At 49.9% G+C, this 21,373-nt stretch overlaps 1 protein-coding gene across 3 annotated transcripts in view; it reads left to right on the top strand.

Annotated features, from left to right (window-relative positions):
* Window positions 1-3,418: 3,418 nt before the first annotated feature.
* Hrh2 (histamine receptor H 2) overlaps window positions 3,419-21,373 on the top strand; it is a 41,897-nt gene continuing 23,942 nt past the window's right edge. For 2 of the 3 annotated variants that reach the window (XR_596619.4, XR_005495238.2), the window contains exon 1: window positions 3,419-3,758. The gene's annotated coding sequence lies outside the window, so the exon portion shown is untranslated. The remainder of the gene's footprint in view (window positions 3,759-21,373) is intronic. The other variant, NM_001413011.1, reaches the window with a different exon arrangement.

Genomic DNA, 21,373 nt, shown 5'->3' with positions numbered 1-21,373 from the left:
AGACTTTTAGTGCATAACGAACAGCACATCTGCCCACTTCCGAACAAACCAGGAGCCACCACAAGAAGGGACCACTGACCATCCCAGCAGGTTCTCAGTGGGGTTTTTCACAGGCGACTCCATTAAAAGTTATCACCCTACCCTGCTATTCAATATTTGAACTGTTGTGCTTGCCTAACCTGCCCCCCCCACTCTTTCTCTTTCTCATTTTGTAGCAGTTAGACTCAGCAGAGATTACTCATTCCAAAGCAAAAAAAAAAAAACCTTTTCCTTTCTATTTTTGTCAACAGTGGTCTGGGCTTCCTTAGAATGAGAGGGTTCTTCCGGTACCCTTTGCCGGAAGAAGATGGTGTTTACACATCTCAGCCTCCACAACCCCTGTAAAGTGGGGACGTGGCTCTCATTAGCCAGTACACCTATAAACTACACACTTCCAAAGGTCTCCCCATCTGGGATGGAGCTGGGGACCTTCAGAGCTGGAAAAAGTTGGCTGACTAGAATTGCAACAAACCTCCCAGCACAGGTAGGAAGTTCCCCGTTCCTCCACCCCCAACCCCCTCACCCTTCACCCCTCGCCCCCCCACTCACTCCCACTCACCCTCTACCCACCCACCCCACCCCAACACCCACCCCAACACCCTCACTCACTACCACCCCATCTTCCACCCATCCCATCCCTGCTCATCCCCACCCCTACTTACCCCACTCCACCCTCCACCCACCCACCCCCAGCCTCACTTATCCCCACTCCCCTGCCCCCACCCCGGCCCCACCCATGATTCTGCTGCTGTGAAACTCACACTCACCCAGCTCTTTGATCCGTCTCTGCCCAGCACCCCTGTCCCTCATCCATTCGCCACACCAGTCTTCTTCCTGTCCACTCAAGGCCGCACTGGTCCGCACCTCCGGCACCTGTTCTTCCTCTAGAGAAGCTGCTCTACCCTCTCTTACTGTGGCCAGCTCAGTTCCAATGCCACGCACGCCAGGGATGTAAACGAGCTGAGCCCCGTAGTCTCTCTCCTCCTGCCTATCTTAATTCCCTCCAGTGGAGCTACCTGGCACTGCTGTCTCTGTGTGGTGTAGCAGACCCTTTTCTGTCTTGTTCATTGCTGTGTCCTGGCATGGAATTCGTGCCCAGCAGGCTTCAGTACACATTTGTGGAGTAAATAAGTAAATTTAGTACTCCCCCCTTTTTTTTAATTTATTTAGTGTCGTTCGTTCATGAGAAAGGGTTTCATGTTCAGGTTGGCCTTGAACATACTATGAAGTCAAGGATGACCTTGAACTCCTGATTCCCGCAGCTTCCAAGTGCTGGGACTCCTGCACACGACACCCGACTTTCTCTTCCCTTTCTTCTCGTGATGTAGACCTTTGCAGCAGGCATGACTGCGATGCTGCTTTTACAGGCAGGGAAAGGGCCCAGAGACAGGAACTGAACCCCCTCCGGCTGCCTATTTAGCTGTTCCTTGCTGCGTGACAAAGCACAGCACAGCACAGCTGCCTACCACGAGGAGCCAGTCTTCCCGTGGGTTCTCCCGCTGCTCTTGCCTCAGAAGGCCTCACATTCACCTGACAGCTCTAGGACAGCAGAGCATTGCTCCCCAACCACTCCGTCCTCTTAGGCGTCTGCGTGGTGGGATGGCTGGAGCACCGTGGGCCTTGTGGAGGGAGAGCTCAAACTGCAGACAAAGCTCCTCGATCCAGATTCCTACCGCAGGGTATACACTCCACCTCCCGTTGAATAGGATGCTGGGCCGATGTTGTGATTAGTTCGAAACAGCCATCCATCCTAGCCACCGAGGGCTAGAACCCGCCTGACCTTGCTTGTGACACAGTAAGGTACTGAAGAGACCATGACCTTCAGACATAATCGGATGACTTGAGTCTAAAGAGTTGGCTCAGCCGTTAAGAGCTGCTCTTCCTGAGAACCTGCACTGGATTCTTACTGTCTACCCAGTGGCTCACCGCCATCTGTAACTCCAATCCCAGGCCAATACCCTCTTCTGGTCTCCATGGACACCAGGCACACACACAATGTGAAGACACACATGTGGGTTAAGGCACTCACATACACAAAAATAAAAGCTAATTTTTTTTAAAAAGGAGGGTAGACGACCTCAGAAATTGTAAGGACTTTCAGCAAGCTAAACTCTTGTTAATAGAGCTTGTTCCCTGGGGACTCAGGTAATGGAATTAGCCTCTTTCCGAACATTGCCCTAATGGCATCCTATGGAAGAGAAAAGAGATGGGACAGGTTCTCACCAAAGTCATTTCCACCAACACATTAGTAACTATTCAAGGTAGAGAGCATCGCGGTCCTGCTGAGAGAGGCCCTGAATGTGTGTGGACAGTAACTTCACTCATTGTACAGAGGTGAGTCTTCAGATCATTGGGGAGGTGAGGGGAGCTAGATTTGAGTGTGACTAAAGCAGAAAGTGTGGGAGGATTGGATGCCCAGGAGCAAAGATGTGTGATCAACTTGCATGTTTTAGAGATGACCCGGGATGCTCTGCGAATGGCAAGAGAAGACACTACCTTGGAAACTGACTGGTGTGGCACAAAGGGGACATGGCAAATGCATCCTAAGGAGCAGAGAGTACACAAAGTTCACCCTGGATCCCTTTCACAGCCCTGACCCAAGGCTTTATCCTTGCTACCTGAGGCTCCCTGAGGTGAGCATGACCCTTAGGGTCACAGAGGAGGAAACAGGCTGACAAATGCCTGGCGCTTACCTTAAGGACTTCAGGGGAGCTGTGGACAGGCAGAATGGCCACAGTGCTGTGCCAGGCACTGGGGTAGCAGCCTTGCTAGGGAGATTGGTGGTCAGATGAGCTGCCTCTAGGTGCTTGAGTGGAATCTGCTATGTGGAGGAAGTTTGTCAAAGCAAAGTAAGAGGTTTGGGTCTGCAGTGATTTGAGGCATAGCCTCCTGCCAGACACTCTGCCTCAAGTTGCATTGGCTTGGCCTCCAGGAGGTGGGACATTCTACCTGGATAGTTTTTATTTGTCCTGCTTCCAAGCCCCAACTCCCTCCCGGTTCTTTCCACTCGAACCTCTAGGCTAAGTGAGATCTACCTCCGGCTTTCAGGATCCCAGGATATTCTAAGATTTTCTCAAAAAACATTGTTCCTTCTCTCACGCCTTGCCATTCTTGGAGTGGTCAGGTCCTGGTGGAACTCAGGTGAAGGGCTCACCAGATTTCTGGCCTAGTGTTCTCAAACCAGAGTGGTGCATAACTGGGCATCCCCTCTCACAACGCCAGTGTGCACACAGGTGGGCAGGGTTTCAGGCCAGGGAGCTGCCCAGAATAAGGACAGGAGGAAGCCAGTGTGTGTGTGTGTGTGTGTGTGTGTGTGTGTGTGTGTGTGTGTGTGTGTGTGTGTGTGTTGGTGGTGGAGGGGCGTGACAGATGACCGTCTGAAAGGAAGAAGAGCGAGGCCTGAAAGTACCCAGAGAAGGAAAAGGGGGTTGGGAAGGAGGGAGGGAGGAGGAAGAGAGAGCAAGAACGGGAGGGACGGAGGAAAGAAGGAGAAGAGGGGAAGAAGGGGGAGAAAGGAAGAGGGGAAGATGAATATGGGAGAAAGCGCTGAGGAAAGGAGCGGCTTTCAGAACGAGGAGGAGCGAGTTGGGGGCGGGGACGAGGAAGTGGGTGCTAGGCGCTCGCCAACAGCTCCATCCTTGCCCCAGCCAGTGCGAGCGCGCGGTCCTAAGCGACCCGGTGCAGCCAGTGGCGCACAGCAGCAGCAGCAGCAGCACCAGGTAAGGTAAGGTGACCGACGCCCTCCCGGCAGACGTCGCCTCGGGATGGGGACGCGGGTGGGGTTGCGCGGAGACCAGGCTGTGACTTGGCCGCTTTAGCTGCCTGCTTCAGAATCCTGCCTACCCCGTCTCCAAGTCGACCTCAGGCAGCGCAGCACACAGCAAGCACCTGACCTTGGGCTGATGCCTCTACTTCGGTTTCCTCCCTGTAACCCTTAAGGGTCATACCCACCCGCAAAGGGGTGTTAGAGGCTAGGTTTGCAGCCTCATCCCGCGGATGTGAGGGATGCCAGGGTAGCCTCACACTTCCCGTGCCCTCTAGGGTGAATCTGAAAATCTACCTGCGACTAAAGGCTTGCTTTGTGCCCTGTGGGCGGTGGTGTGGCTCGCCTAATGTATATGGTGGGAGCTTGGAGAGACTTTCAGCTCCCCAGCACCAGTGGAGCGTCTGGGGCTGACAGGAACGAGGATGTCTAGTTTATCAGGAACAGGTCGCTTTGCCTAAGTCCTTCTGGGCTGCTACCCCATGCTGGGGAGAAAGGAGTTCCCTGCTCTAGACTGGGAGGGACTCTGGTAGCTCTTCTGGTAGATGCCCTGGACATCAGGGACATCCAGTAGCTGTTCTCTGGTAGTACAACTTGGGAAGTGGCCTTGACTCTGGTTTTGGCCTCTTGAGAAACCCAGTGACCTTGAGCCTGGAAGCCTCAGTTTCCCCCTCTGACACTCACATCCGTAAGCTGAGGCGTTCCCATGGGTCACTGTCATACACTATCTTTGGCGTCTACCGAGCCTTGGCACTATTTATCTGGAGGTCATATATGTAGCTAATCATGAAGCAAGGCCCAGGGAATGGAGAGGGGTTTAGTTCAAGTCCCAGGCGCCCCACCTCTTCCCCTCCCCTCAAACACATCGCAAGGCATCTTTTTTTTAGGAGACATCTCTCAGATGAGTCTTGGCCAACCCTCTGCTCTCTTAATTATAAGAGAGAGTTATGAGTTTCTACAAACATGTTTGCTTTCCCTGAAGGTTATCCAGGACTATGAAACCGATCTCTGAGCCGGCTTCAGGGAGAACTCAAAAGAGTAAAGATACCGTTTGTGGGCAGGCCTGGCGCCAGGCACATCAGGTGTATAATATTCAGACAAAGAGTCATCACGGTACTTCTGGAAACCACTTGGTTAACCTCCTATTTCAGGCGGAGGAACCGAGGTTCTCTACAATAAGGGATTTCCAGCGGTCCCCGCTGTGCCGTTTGGTCTCCCGTCCTCCTGGCTGCAGGGTGATACTACTTTGTATCATGCTAGCCCTGGCCATTAAATATGACCACGACCATGCATAACATAGGCACCCAGTATGTACGCCTGATCGCTATGGTTCCCTCCTTGTCTCACGTGCAATGAGAGGAGTGGCAGCACACTTACTAGAAGTGACTAATGGTTGTCAGAGAGCTGGGTATACTCACCAAGCATTGCCTCTAAAGGAACAAAGGTCACTGCTCAGTGTCCCCCTGTCCCGCAGAAAGCTGATACCACACTGCCTCACCTCTGCACCTGACTCTGCCCTGTGTCACCCTGTCCCTAAGAACCCCACCCCCTTCAGTCTCAGCCTAGATGGCTCCCCTGGGTTCTTAGGCAGGCACATTCCCTCTGTCCTGGACTAATGGCTAACTTGTACGAACTGCGTCGACTCAATCCGCGTCATCCAACTGACAGTGACATCTGAATTGAAGGGACAAGACAGAAGACAAAAATCTGGTGACAGATTCAATCTGGCAAACGCTCTTTTTTTAGAGACACTCTCTCCAGAAGTCACGTCCGTGGGGAAAACAAACCCAGCTGTGGTCCCACTCCGCCAACAGCCCCGAGGAGGTAAAAGCAGGGTTAAACTGCAATCGGGAGGATTTAGTACATCCTTGAGAAAGACATCCCTGATAATGGGGTAAGGGTCGCAGCAGAGGCCAAAAAGGCTATTTGCCAAAAATGTTTTAAAACAAGAGTACATCCATCCAAATGAAATGATGGGATGAGAACGAAGATTACTGCAGTCCTCACGACAGTTATCAAAACTCAGAAAGTGTCTACATGTCCAACAATTGGGGCAGACAAGTTTTTACTAAAAACAGTTTTGAATGAGTGGGGACACCCTTATCCATTGCAGACATGGCATGACCCTGGATTTGAGACAAAAGCTTTCAAAAATGTGGAGAGGGACTAAAAGAAGGTTAATGATGTTTGCCCGGGGTGGCGGGATTGGGGGCAGAGTTGACCCCCGGGCTTTCCTGATTTTCTGCAAGGAACACACACTTCAGCAATCAGCACCGAGACCTCTGTGGCTTCCAGGGCTGTAGTCTTGCTGAAGGAAGAGAGGGAGTGAATGAAAGAGGTGTTTCTGTCAATGGGCAGGCCACCTCTGAGGCTTCCAGGGCCTCTGTAGACAGTGTCCTCAGAAGCAGCGTTTGCCAAACTGAGTCGGTCACCATCTAGTTTCCCATCTTGTTCTGATGCCACCTGTCCCCAGTTCTCATTTACTGGGGTGCACAGTTCTTCTGTGTTTCATACAAATGGGTAAGCACCTCCCTGGGGAACCCTAAGGGTGGAGACTAGGGGACCTATCTACCCTGTCTTTTCTCACCAGTTCCCTCACATAGCTAGCAGGTGTGTTCTTGCCACGACAGAACCACACGTGCACACCCGGCGATGGCGTGGGAGAAGAAGGAACCACAAATTATTAATGCCAACAGCTCAGCGTGCTCTTCAGCACCTAAGTGGCCATCCCACAGCCCTGTGAGAAGAGATACCCTGGCCCACACAGACCATACAATGGCTCCTGGGTGACCACAAAGTGATGGTTTCTGTGCCGGATTCTAGGACTCCGACATAAGGCACCATCTCTAAAGGGAATGCCCAGATGGGATAGAAGGAGCCCTTGGACCAACATGCAGGATGTAAGGCAGCACTGGAGACCTCAGGGTGAGATACTCAAATGATTCCGTAAGGGTCACCCCCAAGGAAGGTGGTGCTTGACTGAGAACCATTTAATACTCCAGGGGACCTTTTCATCAACTGCAGGTCTTTGAATGTGACAAGGTCAGGAATGATGTTCTAGCATCTAGCCATAGAGGCCAGGGACACTGCTGGACGAACCCCAGGACCCTTCCAGCACCTCAGCAAAGAATGAGCCTACCCCAAATGCCGACTGATCTGTCTGTCTGTATGTCTGTCTGTCTCTATAAGCCCTTCTATTCTGGACCTGTCCTGCCATGTTTTGATGGCCCATCCTATTGGAACATGTGTCAGAGCCGCCTGCCTTGTTAGAGCTAACTTAGATTCCATTTTATGGGTGCCACCTTTTATTTATCTGTTGGCCTGTTGATGGGCAGTTGAGTTGTTTCCATTCTAGAACTATTATGAAGAGTGTTGCTATGAGCTCTTGGGTACAGGCCATTTGGAGGGACACATATGTTTTGGCCAAGTATGTACTTGGGACTAGAAGGGTGAGTTGATTTGGGTTCTCCTGGATCCCGTTTGTGCCTGTTGTTTGGTAAACCTTCTCATGGCACTCTCTTACTTAGACTGTACTGCAAAGTCCACAGATCTCGACCAAGCAGCCATGGCATGGCTGGGCTCTCCTCTCTCCACTGGCCTCAAAGCAGCAAGCTCACTCGCTCTCTGGTTTTTGCGTGTTTCCTCTACCCATCTTGCCCCTTGCACAGCAGGTCCAGGGGTATCCTCAGAGGGACACTTCCTGGCTTCTCAAACTCCAGGCTAGCCAAGATGCTTCCTAAACCATCTCTAACTTTTCTTTGGTCACTCTGACCTACCTGACACAAACTTGACTTCAGGTGTGAATATACATTTCCCCCATCTCTGCGATCCTGGTCAAGTCGATTTTCCTCTCTGGGCCTCGGGTGACTAGACTGATCTGAAAAACCATAGAGGCCTATCACTGACCGATCTCAGATGGGTTTTCCAACTCAGCCCATAGTTGACAGTGTAGTGAGAAGGGTGTGGGCCTGGCCACAGTGAGAGAAGGCTGTCTAGGCCCATGTTGGGCATGAATTGGAGAAGGTAGAGTGGCCAATTGCTACCAGCCTCATGGGAGCATTCTCCAGGAGAACATGGGAGCATTCTTCAGGTGAACATGGGAGCATTCTCTTGGAGTATATGGGAGCTTGGCCTGGTTTTCAGCCTCAAAAACTAGCAGGAAATGATCATTACTACTTCTAGGTCCAGCAGAAACTGACTGTTGTGGTCTCTGTCAACTCTAAAATTGCCCGCTTCTCTCAATAGAAGAGCCTCCAAGCATCCAAACCAGAGCTAGCCACTCATTTACTGAGGTGTTCAGAAAACACTCTCTAAGGCTGCCATGTACCCAACCTGAGCAGGTCACAGAAGACAGAGATGGGTGAATGTGGCGTGAGCCTGAGAATGCCTGTTTAGTGGGGAAGACGGTGATGTTGCTGCCAAGGGGCAGGGCAGCCTTTCAGCCAAGTGACACATGCATGAGAGACCCAAGCACCCACTGTCCAGCGGAAGTCACCTCCAGAGACGTCAAAAACTGCCTTGGCGGTGATGGGAGCACAAAGAGTGGCCGCATAGCCCAGGTAGACACCGAAAACTTCCAGAGGCTCAGGACTGCAGAACTTCCAGACGTTCTTGGGGACAGTTAGAACAGTTAGGTATCATCCGATGTCTGCAGGGCAGGGGGTGGGAAAGGGTTGCACAGTTTACAGTACCTCAATCCTTCACTGCCAAGGAGGCTGTGGAAGTCCCATGGGAGTCTAGGCTCTCACAGAAGAAATCGAGTTTGCATTTTCCAAAACGCCACTCCTCCAGACAATGGAGGAGGGCACAGACCTCATGCCCACTGGTGCTGCCCCGGCTCACCACCTTTACCTTGAGCAGAGATGAAGGCCAGGAATTGTAAGTGGAGAGCAATAGGAAGCAGTTAATGCCAGGCTCCTGAGGTGTCTGCCACCACAGGGGAGGCACCAGGTTGGTACGAGCTGGCATCCAAACACAAAATTCCAGGAGACGCGGGATAGAGGAAGCCAGAGAGGTCGGTTCAGACCCAGGGTTCTGGATGGCAAAGAAATAAAGGAATCAAAATGCAGAGAGCCAAGAATGATGAAGCCTTCTGGGGACCTGAGGACAGACAGTGTAGAAGGAAAGTGTGTGTGGGGGGGGAGTGAGGAAACCGAGGCCACATTACAGCCCAGAGCAGGAATCCCAGCTGCAGCATTACTATGGTTTATTCCCAGAAACAAAAATACTCTACCCAGGAGACCCATAGCTAGAGTCAGGCATCTCTCAGCTGGGCCTCCCACATACACAGCCAGAGAGGAGCACGTGTCAGCCTGCTGCCCTAGCAGGAGAGGACATCCATCTCCCTCAAACTACTGCCAATGAATTTGACGCCAAGCAATGATGACCCCCGAAAAGGCGTTTACAGTAGGACAGTGTCAGCCAGGGAGCCTTCCGGACTCTGCAGGACACAAGAGGACATGCAGAGATCACCTGTCCAGGAGATGCTCACACAGCCCACAGGATGTCTGCTCCTCTGAATGAGCCTATTTCCCCCCCCCCATGTTTTACTAGTGGTTATTAATTACATAACAGTGGGTTCCGTTAAGATTTTTCCCATGCATGTGTTTCATGCATGCATAACTAGGTTTCAATTATTTTCACACAACCATTATCATCTCTCTTGACCCTTTCCCACTCTCCCTGATTCCCTTCCTCTTTCTGATTAGGCATTCTGTTTTCACAAGTGTGTGTGTGTGTGTGTGTGTGTGTGGTGTATTATGTGTATGTGCACACATACACCTGCGCACACACCAATGAATTTCGTTGATGCTGTTCACAGGAGGATGAGTAAGACTTTGTTTAGGTGGGAAGTTTACCCATGCTAGACCGTTGAAGAGACGGATCCTCCCAACCAAGTAGCACTACTACTAGGTGCAGGTTCTGGGAAAGGCGGGGACCTATGAGCCCCTTCCATGACAGACTGTCGCTGGGCCCAGTCTTGTATCCATCTTGTACCTCGGCTGTCAGTTCAAGACGTGCCATGCCCGGCTCAGGGTTCCGCGCCTTTCCCTCTCGGCACGGCAGTTTAGAAGCGTTTATTGATGGGCAACATCACGTCCATTTAGCAAGATAAAGTAACTGCTTCTTATTAGGGCGTGTGCCTTCCCCAGCCACAGGCTTTTGGTGGGTATGCGGTGGTAGAAGTGAATTGCCCTCCCCCCTGGGGAGTAGGCATCTAATCTAATCAAAAGTCCATTAGTGGGGTTGGGGATTTCACTCAGTGGTAGAGTGCTTGCCTAGGAAGCGCAAGGCCCTGGGTTCGGTCCCCAGCTCCGGAAAAAAAAGAACAACAACAACAAAAAAAAGCCCGTTAGTTACTCTCATAATGGTCTTGCCTCCATTACACCAGTGAGCTCATCTTGCCTGGCAGGCTAGATTTTTCCCCCATCTTTATTAAATTGGGTATTTCTTATTTACATTTCAAATGTTATTCCCTTTCCTGGCTTACAGGCCAACATCCCCCTAGCCCCTCCCCCTCCCCTTCGCTATTGGTGTTCCCCTCCCCATCCTCCCCCCATTACCGCCCTACCCCCGACAATCACGTTCACTGGGAGTCCCGCCTTGGCAGGACCAAGGGCTTCCCCTTCCACTGGTGCTCTTACTAGGATATTCATTGCTACCTATGAGGTCAGAGTCCAGGGTCATTCCATGTATAGTCTTTAGGTAGTGGCTTAGTCCCTGGAAGCTCTGGTTGCTTGGCATTTTTGTTCATATGGGGTCTCAAGCCCCTTCAAGCTCTTCCAGTCCTTTCTCTGATTCCTTCAACAGGAGTCCTGTTCTCAGTTCAGTGGTTTGCTGCTGGCATTCGCCTATGTATTTGCCGTATTCTGGCTGTGTCTCTCAGGAGAGATCTACATCCGGTTCCTGTCAGCCTGCACTTCTTTGCTATATCCATCTTATCTAGGCAGGCTAGATTTTTAGACTCAGGGTCCGAAGCTAACAGGATGTCAATGGCAATCCCCCCTCCCCCGCCGCTGCAGCCTCGTTCTGACTTGATTTCTCAATGTCCTGCAATCAAGGCCTGTGGGGGCCAACATTTTAAGAGGAGAATACGCTGGAAATGAGGACATCTTGTTTTTAAAGCCAAAAGATTCATGTCTATATCAGCTTTCTAGCTCCTCTTGAAAAAATGTAATGAGAGGGCTCTGGGCCCAGAGTGGCCATAGCTGTTTAGTGGCCAACCCCCTGGACACAGCACTCCCTGACTCCAAACATACACAGTGGATGTTAAGGGACACAGCCCATGTGGACTCTATGGACAAAGGGATTAGAGCTGATCTCTAATCCCAGATAGAATTGATGAGGCTTCATCATGCGACTCAGAGCAGCAGAGGGTTTTCTGCTGTTTGCTTTCGAGATGGGCTCTCTAAGCCAGTGTACTTGCAATTCTCCTGCCTGAGGCCTCCAAATACTGGGGCTATAGGTATGTACCACTGTACCTGAATTAACAGGCAGCTAAAACTTAATTACTTATTACTGATTTCTTGCTTATCTCTTGAATTTCTCATTAACGTTTCCAGGCTGTGGGTGATTACAAAGGAGAAAACACTACAGATAAAAGATTCTGCTGTATTTTACTCATGTTTTCATTATATTCATAGTATCTGTGTACTCATATTGTTGTCCCAAAGGGGAGCATGTAAATGCTATCCCACACTGTAAGAATTGCTCTGAAGTAGCTAGTAGTAATTATCAATGGAGAAAGAAATGTGCATGGGATGTAATAATTGGTATCAGTGACCCTCCCCCCCCAAAAAAAACAGTTATTACAACCCAATCACTCATCAGTATTTGGTGGTATTCTCCGCTGCTTAACACAGACAGAATGGAAGTTCATAGAAATGCATAATTTGACTCTTGACGAGGTTTTTAAACCTAAGCACAAGCACTTCTACCTGATAGTTTATAGTTTCCAACCCGCGACAGTAATAGGCATGGCGCTTCTGATGCAGCATAAATGGCTCAACTGCCCTTGGAGTACTGAGCATGCCAGTCACTCTCAACGTCCAAGCCACTGTTGAGGGCGCAGAATATTCTGTGGCTGAGTGGGCTTGTGAAGGAAGACAGGTGTCTAGGCCACAAGTATGATCGCTGGGCAAGATCTGGTAGGCAAGGTACTGGAGGCCTAAGAGAGCTGAAGAATGAGGGGACAGAATGAGACGCCAGAGGAGAAAGAGCAAATGCTGGTGGTGGGAAGCTGCAGGAAGGCAGGCATCCATGTGGGCCAGGAATCGGGCTTGTATTGTAGGCAAACCACAGTCCTGATGCACTGTTGTGAGCTTGGAGATGCTGGGACTTGAGGTACAGTTGCCCCCTGACCCCTTACAGGTCAGGTGATGTGGTGATTTGAATAATAGTGCCCCTTCCACCCCCCCCATAGGCTCATATATTTGAAGTCATCAGGGAGTGGCACTACTTGATAAGGATTAGGAGGCGTGGCCTCACTAAAGTAGGTATGGCCTTGTTGAAGGAGGTATATCACTGGAGGTGGGTTTTGAGGTTTCAAAAGCCCAAGTCAGGCCCAGTGAACTCTCTCTTCCTGCGGATCCAGATGTAGAACTCTCTGGTATTCTTGTGCTTTGGCCATGGTGTCTCTTCATAGCAACAGAACACTGTCTAGGACAGATGATGTTGCACAGGGACAACTTCTTCTAGGTGACAGATCTGAGGGAGGCCTGAGCTAAAGAACCTCGAAGACTTCACGATTATCTAGCTGGGTAGAAACTGTCTACATAGCCTCATTTGCACAAACCATAGGAACCGCGGCCTCAAAATGGCAAATCCCAGCCTCTCAGAGACCAGATATCTGATATCCCTGCCTGGTAGGTCTGCTCCAAGTGACCTCTAGCATGAGGACAGACTTGGAACTGTTTTCCTTAGGCGCCATCTCTGACGGCAGTGAGTGTATCACGGTCAGCCTGTAGCATACAGAAGATACTGAAGATGCTTCCAGTCTTAAGAAGGCCACAGGGGAGCCCAGCTTCCCATAGACAGGATCGACCAGGACACTAACCTCATCCTCCAGCTGGGCAGATAGCATCCAGCACAAAGCCTGCCTTATCAAGTGTGGCCCACCCGCCTCATGGGATTTCTTGTGTTGTTCTAGAAGTGTATGTTTCGCTCCTCCTCGTCATGAAATAAAGTTACTAAGTCAAGCCATAGCAAGCCAGAAACTAACTCTGAATTTCCATTTTACCTCCCGATGATAAAAGTGGGCATTTAAAAAACTATAAAGATTGTTTAAGCCCAATAACTCTTCAGTAGACTAAAATATATGTAGCCACTGGCTTACTTATTGCACACACATATAAGTACACCAAGGAAGATCTATGTTCCTGAAGGGGGCAAGAATAATAGCTCTGTCTTTGGAGATAATGAAGGGGAGATAGTCTGGCCACTATGTGGAATTCCTGCACCTCAGGGATTACTTTCTCAGTTCAGCATCAGAGGATGTACAGATCCCATAAGCCCTCAGTTCTGCCATCCTTTCCTCCCTCACACCATGACATACCTGAGCCCACAGAGACCCTGCAAGAGTCTACTCTGTTCACAATGGGAGTCCATCCCCTATGTGCCACTGACCAAAGCCCAGACACTTTAGGACTACAAAAGTCCTATCCAGGCTTGTTTTCCCAAACCCTCTCTGGGTACAGGCCAGTCACAGTACTTCTGGTCCTATGTGACTTCAAGTTGGTGTGGCCAGAAGCCTCTGAGAACATAGATCAGAAGAACCTCCAAGGATTGATAGGCTCAGAAGCCCTATGTGGGTTTGATCTCCTCAGCAGAATGTAACAAGTCTCCCCTACTGATGTCTCAGGAACCTTCTCCCTGTGTAGAATACATCAGAGTCTGATCATACCTTGGCCCCAGGGTAGGGTTCTATCTCTGTAATAATCCACCCCTCCCACTTGGCCTCACCCCTCTCCCTTACTACTACTGCCACCATGAGGGGACTGTTACCAAAGTGACCCCTTCCAGCATGGGCTCCCTTTCCTATCCACTTTCTCCCCCTCACAGCCATTCTCCACCTTCCAATCCAAACTCAGGCCCACCCTGCCTGCCCTGGCCCCGTTCCCAGCCCACAGGCTGTTCTAGACGGATTTGTTTTAGGCTCGCTCTGCCTCTCTCCATCTGGTGACCTTGGCTGCCTTCACTCTCAGACAAGGTGGGACCTCAAATAAGCTTCTGTAAGAGAGAAGCAGACAGCAAGCATGAGGCACGCCATCTGTGGAAGAGCCTCGGTGTCCCTCACACGGCCATGGCCCGGACGCCCACTTTCCTCCTCTCAGCAGTGGGTTGTGATGAACCAATGTGGATGGAATCACAGCCTCAGAGAGGTCAATGGCCTTCCCAGCAGCAAAGTGGAGACGGCGCTAAGCCAGAATCTGATACAGACCAGGCTTTCACCTTCTCACTCTATGCTATTGGCTCCTTAGGAAGGGTGAGATAACTCCCCTGGTACAGAGCAGGCAGCCCTAGGGGGCTCACCCGAAATAGATTCAGGTGATATGTGGCACATATACAACAGATGCCCGGGTGCCTTGGAAACCTTCCTCTGAACACCGAGAAAACACCTGTCAAGTGCTACCATCTAAAGCGTCACCACCTTTCCAAGGTAGACCAGTAACCCTTTGGACTGGCCTCAGAGGCGTCAATAACATTGGCTGTCATTTGCACTTATTGTTGGGGTGGCCCATTTGTGGGAGAGGGGGCCTATCCATCTATGGAATGAATCATTAGACAACTGCTTTTGCAAAAATTTGGACGCCTTCGAGGGGAGAATGTCACGTTAAAAAAATAAAGCCATAATGATTTGTGAATTTGGTAAGGATCATAAGGGGATGGATGAGGGACTGACGTTTGGGAGACGGAGGGAGGGAGATGGGGTGAAGCATAAGAAGTTGAGTTTCAAGAGGGCTGGCTCTTGACCCTGTATCATCAGTTACATGGCCTCCACCAAAGTAGCCGGTTTCTCTGGGTCACGTTGCCAAATGGGAAGACTCTGGTATCCCTGTCCACAGCACACAGTTCTCCTATAGACCTCCCATTGAGGTAATGTGTGTGGAGAGGCTGGGGAAGCGGGTGGCAAAGGCACAGAGGATTGCCTAAGTGGGAACGTTCTTGGCAAGGGTTAGCTTTGTTTGCTTCTGATACCTATAAAGTGGCCCAGCCAACCACAGGGCTTTGTCCTGTCATCTAATCTGTACCCTGCTGGAAGGGCAAACTCTCAAGGAATGAGCTTGGTGCAGAGAGGAGAGCAGAAAGTAGCTGGTCCCTGGGTGTATGGTGGTGGTGGTGATGTGAGAACGATTAGGGGTCCATGACGGCTGAGGTGATGAGGTGATGGTGAGGGCGAGAAGGTGCATCCATCAGGCAGACCTGAGTGCATAGAAATATGAAGGCCTGAATGGCACCAGAGCTGCCTGTAAAGGGGGAACTTGGAGCGTTTCACGGACATACAAAAAATAGAAAAGTTTGAGTTCCGGATCAAAACTACCAGAGAAGAAAACACACTGCAAGTGGCAGCTTGTAGCCAGACAACCACAAACATAGTATTAGCCACCTAGCCACATCCATGCTCCCCTTTTTTTGGAATGAGCATAAATTGCAATGCTCTCCCCATCCCGGGGAGTATGGTTTCCAACAGAAAGTATTCAGGGCCCTGGACAAGGCTCTAAATGACTGATTGGGAAAAGTTTTTTTTTTCTTTTTTTCGGAGCTGGGGACCGAACCCAGGGCCTTGCACTTGCTAGGCAAGCGCTCTACCACTGAGCTAAATCCCCAACCCCTGGGAAAAGTTTTATAAGAGGCTCTCCATCTGCGGAATTATGTAAGGAGACCTAAGATGGCTGTCTCTTGAGCATGTTGTAAAAGGGCCTCAGGAGTGCTAGGGGATGGTTGTGTTTGGATTCCATTCAGCTCTCTCATATTTTTTATTTGGAAGACTCGTAATTGCTTTCTTCCTTCCTCCCCCTCCCTTCCATCCTTCCTTCTCTTCATGTATTTAGAGCTTGGAGAAACTCAAGATGTTCTAAGCCTGTCTCCTCATTTTTCTGCCAAGGAAACAGAGTATAAAGTGAGTGTCGCACCAGGACTTAGACCGGGGATCCAAATTTGCAGTAGGTTACCCTCCTTACCCCGGCTCCTGCCCCAAGGCTTTTATCCCCCAAGGTGGTGGGGATTTGGGCTTCTCTGCCTAAGCGGGGAGGTCTCCGCTTTACTTCCTTGAGACCAAGGCAGAAGCCTTGCCTCCCTCTAGCTCCTGTCTTTCACCAGGTCTTCCCCACCCCCACCCCCACCCACCCCGAATGTCAGCCCACGCTCCTGGTCCGCTTTGACCTGAACACTTCAATTCCAAGTCTATAAAACAGACGAGCAGAACTGCAGCAGAGAAAAAACACACGTGTAAAAGGTGCTACAATGTAGCTGGACAGTTCCAAGTGCCTGATAAACGGGGTGTTACTATGTGGCAATGGTGTATTTGGCTACTCCACCTAATAGTCGGTGATCTCCTATTGCCTTTCAGGGAGCAAGATAATAGGGCTCTAAGTCCTAACAGTTGACAGTTCACACTCCAATGGAGAGTGGCAACAAGCAGGAAAACGAGCCAGGCAGGCATAAGCAGGAGGCTGAGGCAGGAGAATCAAGAATTCAGGATCATTTTCTCCTATATGATGAATTCAAAGTCAACCCGGCCCTGAGATTTTGTTGCAAAAAATTAAGTAGTTAAAAATTATGCTATGTAAATGCTATATAGAAGGTTAGGTGGGCTGTACAGTGGAGAGGAGTCTGGTGGGCCCCTCCTCAGAACGGTCACCTGTGCTGAGATAATACAACTGCACCAGCTGAGTAGCCACAGAGTTGGTGGCAGCAGCAATGGAAGGTGACAGAGAGGAGAGGCTAGATACAGAGGCAGGAGACACCAGGCTGGCCTGTGTGTGGTGGAGCGCTGGTGTGAAGGAGGGGCAGGGAGTTAAGAGTAACGCTTATGTGTCTCACGGAACAGTTCTCTGAACAATGTGTTTGAAGGCTGGGCAAAAGCAGAATAGAAAAGAAGTCTCAGGGACCTACTTCCCGATTCCAGACAGACAGACAAATGTATAGACAACCAAGTCTATAGACAGAAAGTAGCCCGGTGGTCACCAAGGTGGGGGAGGGGCCAACAAGGAAAGGATCTCCTTCTTGCTGTGGTTTGGATTCATGTGCAATGTGATAATGCTGTCCAAAGCTGCTGGGCTGTGCTTATGAGAAACAGTGGCTTATGAGAATTTCAGCTCAAGGGGGAAAAGGCATGAAACAGAAATAACCACTTTCTCAGACAAACAAAAAACTAAGGGGCCTTGCCCCCAGGTATGGTTTGGCCACCGCCACGCACTACTGCCAGATGCCAAGCCGATGTCACCACAAAGGAGACATGACAGCCGAGCTGCCCAGAATCCGGATGATGTGGGGAGGTTTAGATGCTCACGCTCTGACCTCGATCTTGTACAAAGCCCTGCCGGTCTTGTCACTGGCTATGTGTGGCTTTCGACAAGTGATGTGCTCTCTCTGAGCCTCAGTTTCACTACCTGTCCTGTGTTGATAACATTTGTCTTGCTGCAGATATGTTACCACCTGGGTAGGTGACTGACACATGGGAATGGTCACTGTCTTGGCTTTGAGTCAAAGTCACCTTCTCCCTCTTGGGTCCATCCATCATTCTAAAGAGATCACTTTGAAGCCATCACCCGGCTCTGTGTGGATGAGAACCTGGCTAAGCGGCGGCGAGGCTCTTGTCTACCTGGGCCGAGAGCAGCAGCTACAGACCTTTGCCCCAGATTCCAGATGACATTCAGATAGGCTCACCTTTCGATTGGCCTGGTGTGTGTGTGTGTGTGTGTGTGTGTGTGTGTGTGTGTGTGTGTGTGTGTGTTGCGGGGGAGTGCATCCTTGGACAAGGTGACATGAGGACAAGCAAAAGCTAGTTCTGCTTTTAATCACCCATGTTCCAAAGAAACAAAGGGGGTGGAATGAAAAGCCCTGTGAGGCTGGGCAACAGCTTCTACCAGATGTCTTCCTGCAGTGAAGGCCATGACCAAATGTCCCACCCACTATGTATGAGGACACAGCTACTGACCCAACCACCAGAAAAGAAAAGAAAAGAAACAAAGAAACGAGAGAGAGAGAAAGAGAGAGAGAGAGAGAGAGAGAGAGACCGTGATTTTCAGGGAGTCTTTTGAAGAAGCTGAAGCTGCAAACACAGGCATTCAGGCCGACCGGCCTTTGTCTGCTGAAAAGCTAAATACAGAGTAGCTAAGAATAGGGACTGTGGAGGCAGACAGATCTGGGCTCAAATCCTGACTTTCCCTCTTACTGGTTTTGAGACTCTGGGCAAGCGCCACAACTTCTAAGCTTTGATTTCCGCCTTTGTAAAGTGGCGAAAAGAAAAATCCCTCACCTGACAGAATTGTGCAAAGAGGAAATAAAACAGTGCATTGCTTCAGGCCGTGAGGTAGACACTCAGCTAATTTCCAAGTGGAACAGCCTCGCTGACTGGCTAGGGAGACCTGGTGTTTTCTGTCTGTTGCCCGATCCCTGGATGATCTTGAACTTGCTCGTTGAATGGTCAATGTCACCCTATTGCCCTCGGAACTAAATCTAAACATCTGGGCACCTATCCTCCATTGCATTTTCCTCCTGACAATCAGCTGGGTAGGTTGGCAGGCACTGGATCTTGCAAGCAAGGCAGGCGGTGTCATTTCTACTCTGACGAAAGAGGAACCTTTGGGAGCATGGCGTAGTCACAGACATGACCATCTGGCTGTGAATCTCGTGGAGGGAAGGAGTGTGAGCTTGGAAGTGGTGGGCTTCTTACAAAGCACCCTCTCCCTAACCTAAAACCCATTGCAACTCCGTCTCCATCCCCTCTCAATGTGACCTGGTCACCTACTTCCTTTCTGGTATGCTGTCCCTTCCACTCAGCATATACCGCCTCTTCCCTTTTCAACATGACAAGTCATGTCACTATTGGTTTTTGAGTAAATGAGATGTCCGGAAAGGGCCTTAAATGAGGGTAGTGAGAAGGGAGTCTTCCACCCTTAATGTGGCTACCCATTTCCTCCCTAGAGACATGGGTACCCTCCTCTGTGACTTGGAGGCTCCCCCACACACCACTTAGAGCTTCCCAGGTACTCTAAGCTAGTCTTGGTGTCTCCCTCACAGTCTCTTGTGTGCACTTTCATGTTCTTTCTAGACTCTGCTAACACATGCAGTGCCAGGGAGACCCCGACACAAACTTCCAGAAGCACAGCTGCTGGGTCAATTAGTCTACAGGTTTGAACGTGGCTCTCACTAGTGATCCCAGCCGCTAAACAGCTGGAGCTGGAGAGAGCCAGAGCCATCAATTAAGAGACATCCGGGACAATGAAGGGAGAGTCTCCTCTCAAAATAAATGATAGATAATTAATAATTATGATGATGATTGGTGATGATGATAATGGGCAGACCCAGGAAAATGCTGTCTTTCTCTAAGTGTGTGTTCTGTATGCATACGTGAGAACATAAACACAATCCATACTTATACATACATGTATATATACATCCTTACTCATACACTCAGACACATAGACTCACACACTAATTCACATACACACTCAACACACAACCCACACTCACACTCACACACACACTCTCTCACACATGCACATTCACATATGCACTCACTCTGATACACACTCACACATACATGCACACTCTTACACTTTTACATGTACACACTCATACTCATTACACATACTCACATGCACACTCATATATAGCCTCATACACACACTCACACACACACTCAATATTCACTCCCACACATATACTCAATACACACATTCATATACACACTCACATACACGCTCAATATACACTCACACTCAAGGAACACACTCACATTGTACTCCCTTGTATACACACACATACACACACACACTTGATATATACTCTTACATGTATACTCTACTCACACACACTCATACTCAGTACAAACAATCACATTCACACTCACACATACTTGATATACACTCTCACTGATACACAGTCACATATGCACTCATATGCTCTCACATACACACTCACACTCAACACACACATGCACACTCACACACACTCATTATACACTCTTACATGTGCACTCAATCATACACTCTTCCTTTCACACACACACTCAATACACACACTCACATTCACACTCATACACACTTGATATACACTCTCACCAACACACACAGTCACATACACACCCATGCACACTCACACACATACACTCAACACACACATGCACACTCACACACACTCAATATACACTCTCACATATACACTCAATACACACACTCTTACACACACACACACACACATGCACACACGCATACACATGCACACACACTCAGGGCTGGTTCCTCTGAGTCTCCGTGCACCTCTCAGCCCATACTGCCCCTCCCTGGCCAGTGCTGAGGTCCTGGAGAACTGGAACCTGATGTGCCATTTTCCTTTCCCTGGACCTTCATCTCAGGCTTCCACAAGAGGCTAAGTCCAAGTCCCAGCTCCAGACAGACAGACCTCCATGTCAGCATCTCCTGACAACCCTAGAGGGTGGAGAGCACTCTTGGGAAGGCTTAGCATCACTTCAGCCATGACCCTCTAAATAACAAGTTGCCTTGCCAGTCACCATGTGAGGCAGCTGCTCTGAAGCCTGGGATGCTCTGTCCTTCTGTAGAGAATGGAAGCCATGGTGCTTCAGTAGCTACCTGCTTCCGAGTCCACTTTGGACTGTTTCCTAAGAGATGGTTTTGAGGTGTTTCTAACTTCTCCACCCCAGGTCCATGAACACTGACATAAACGGACTGCCCTCTGGAGACCTAGTGGTGTGGGTATCTGCTCATCTATGGTGATGGGTGGGGACCTTCATCAATGCCTGCTCACACAGACCCACGGGGATGGGGATGCCTGATGAGTGACTGGGAAACACGTCCTCAAGGAGTCCCATTACTGCCTTCTCAACTGTACTTCCCTTCTGTGCACTCTCCCTTTCCCCTGTCAGAAGGAACATGCACCCTGGGTAAAAGAGCACCATCTCCCACCTCAAGCTCCTCAGAGGTGTCTCTTCTCCACGTGCTACCTGCTTTCACTCTTAGCTCATTTCTGTCTTCCACGACTCTCTCACTTCCCCTGAAGAGAACTTGGCACAACTGCAATTACATAAGTAAAAACTACCCCCAAGGATCAGGAGGTGACAAGAGACCAGGACTTGGAAGAAGAGTAAGAGCACACAGGACAAGAAAGGGATGGAGAGCTTGCCAAGCAGTAAGGACAGAATTTTTCAGAACCAAGAGAAAGTGCATTTCCACCTCAGAATGTTGTGAGGCACAGCGGGTATTCAACAGGCAGGAGCTGACACTGAAAATAGAAGATGGAGTCATTCACCATGAATGCCCAGCCAAAAGTCTATACTAAGAGACAACAAAGACAGGTCATGGGAACTGGCCAGGGCATGCTCAGCTCCCC

This window comes from Rattus norvegicus, chromosome 17 (genome assembly GCF_036323735.1).
Source record: "Rattus norvegicus strain BN/NHsdMcwi chromosome 17, GRCr8, whole genome shotgun sequence".
NCBI lineage: Eukaryota > Metazoa > Chordata > Mammalia > Rodentia > Muridae > Rattus > Rattus norvegicus.
This window is presented reverse-complemented; position numbering and strand designations above follow the sequence as displayed.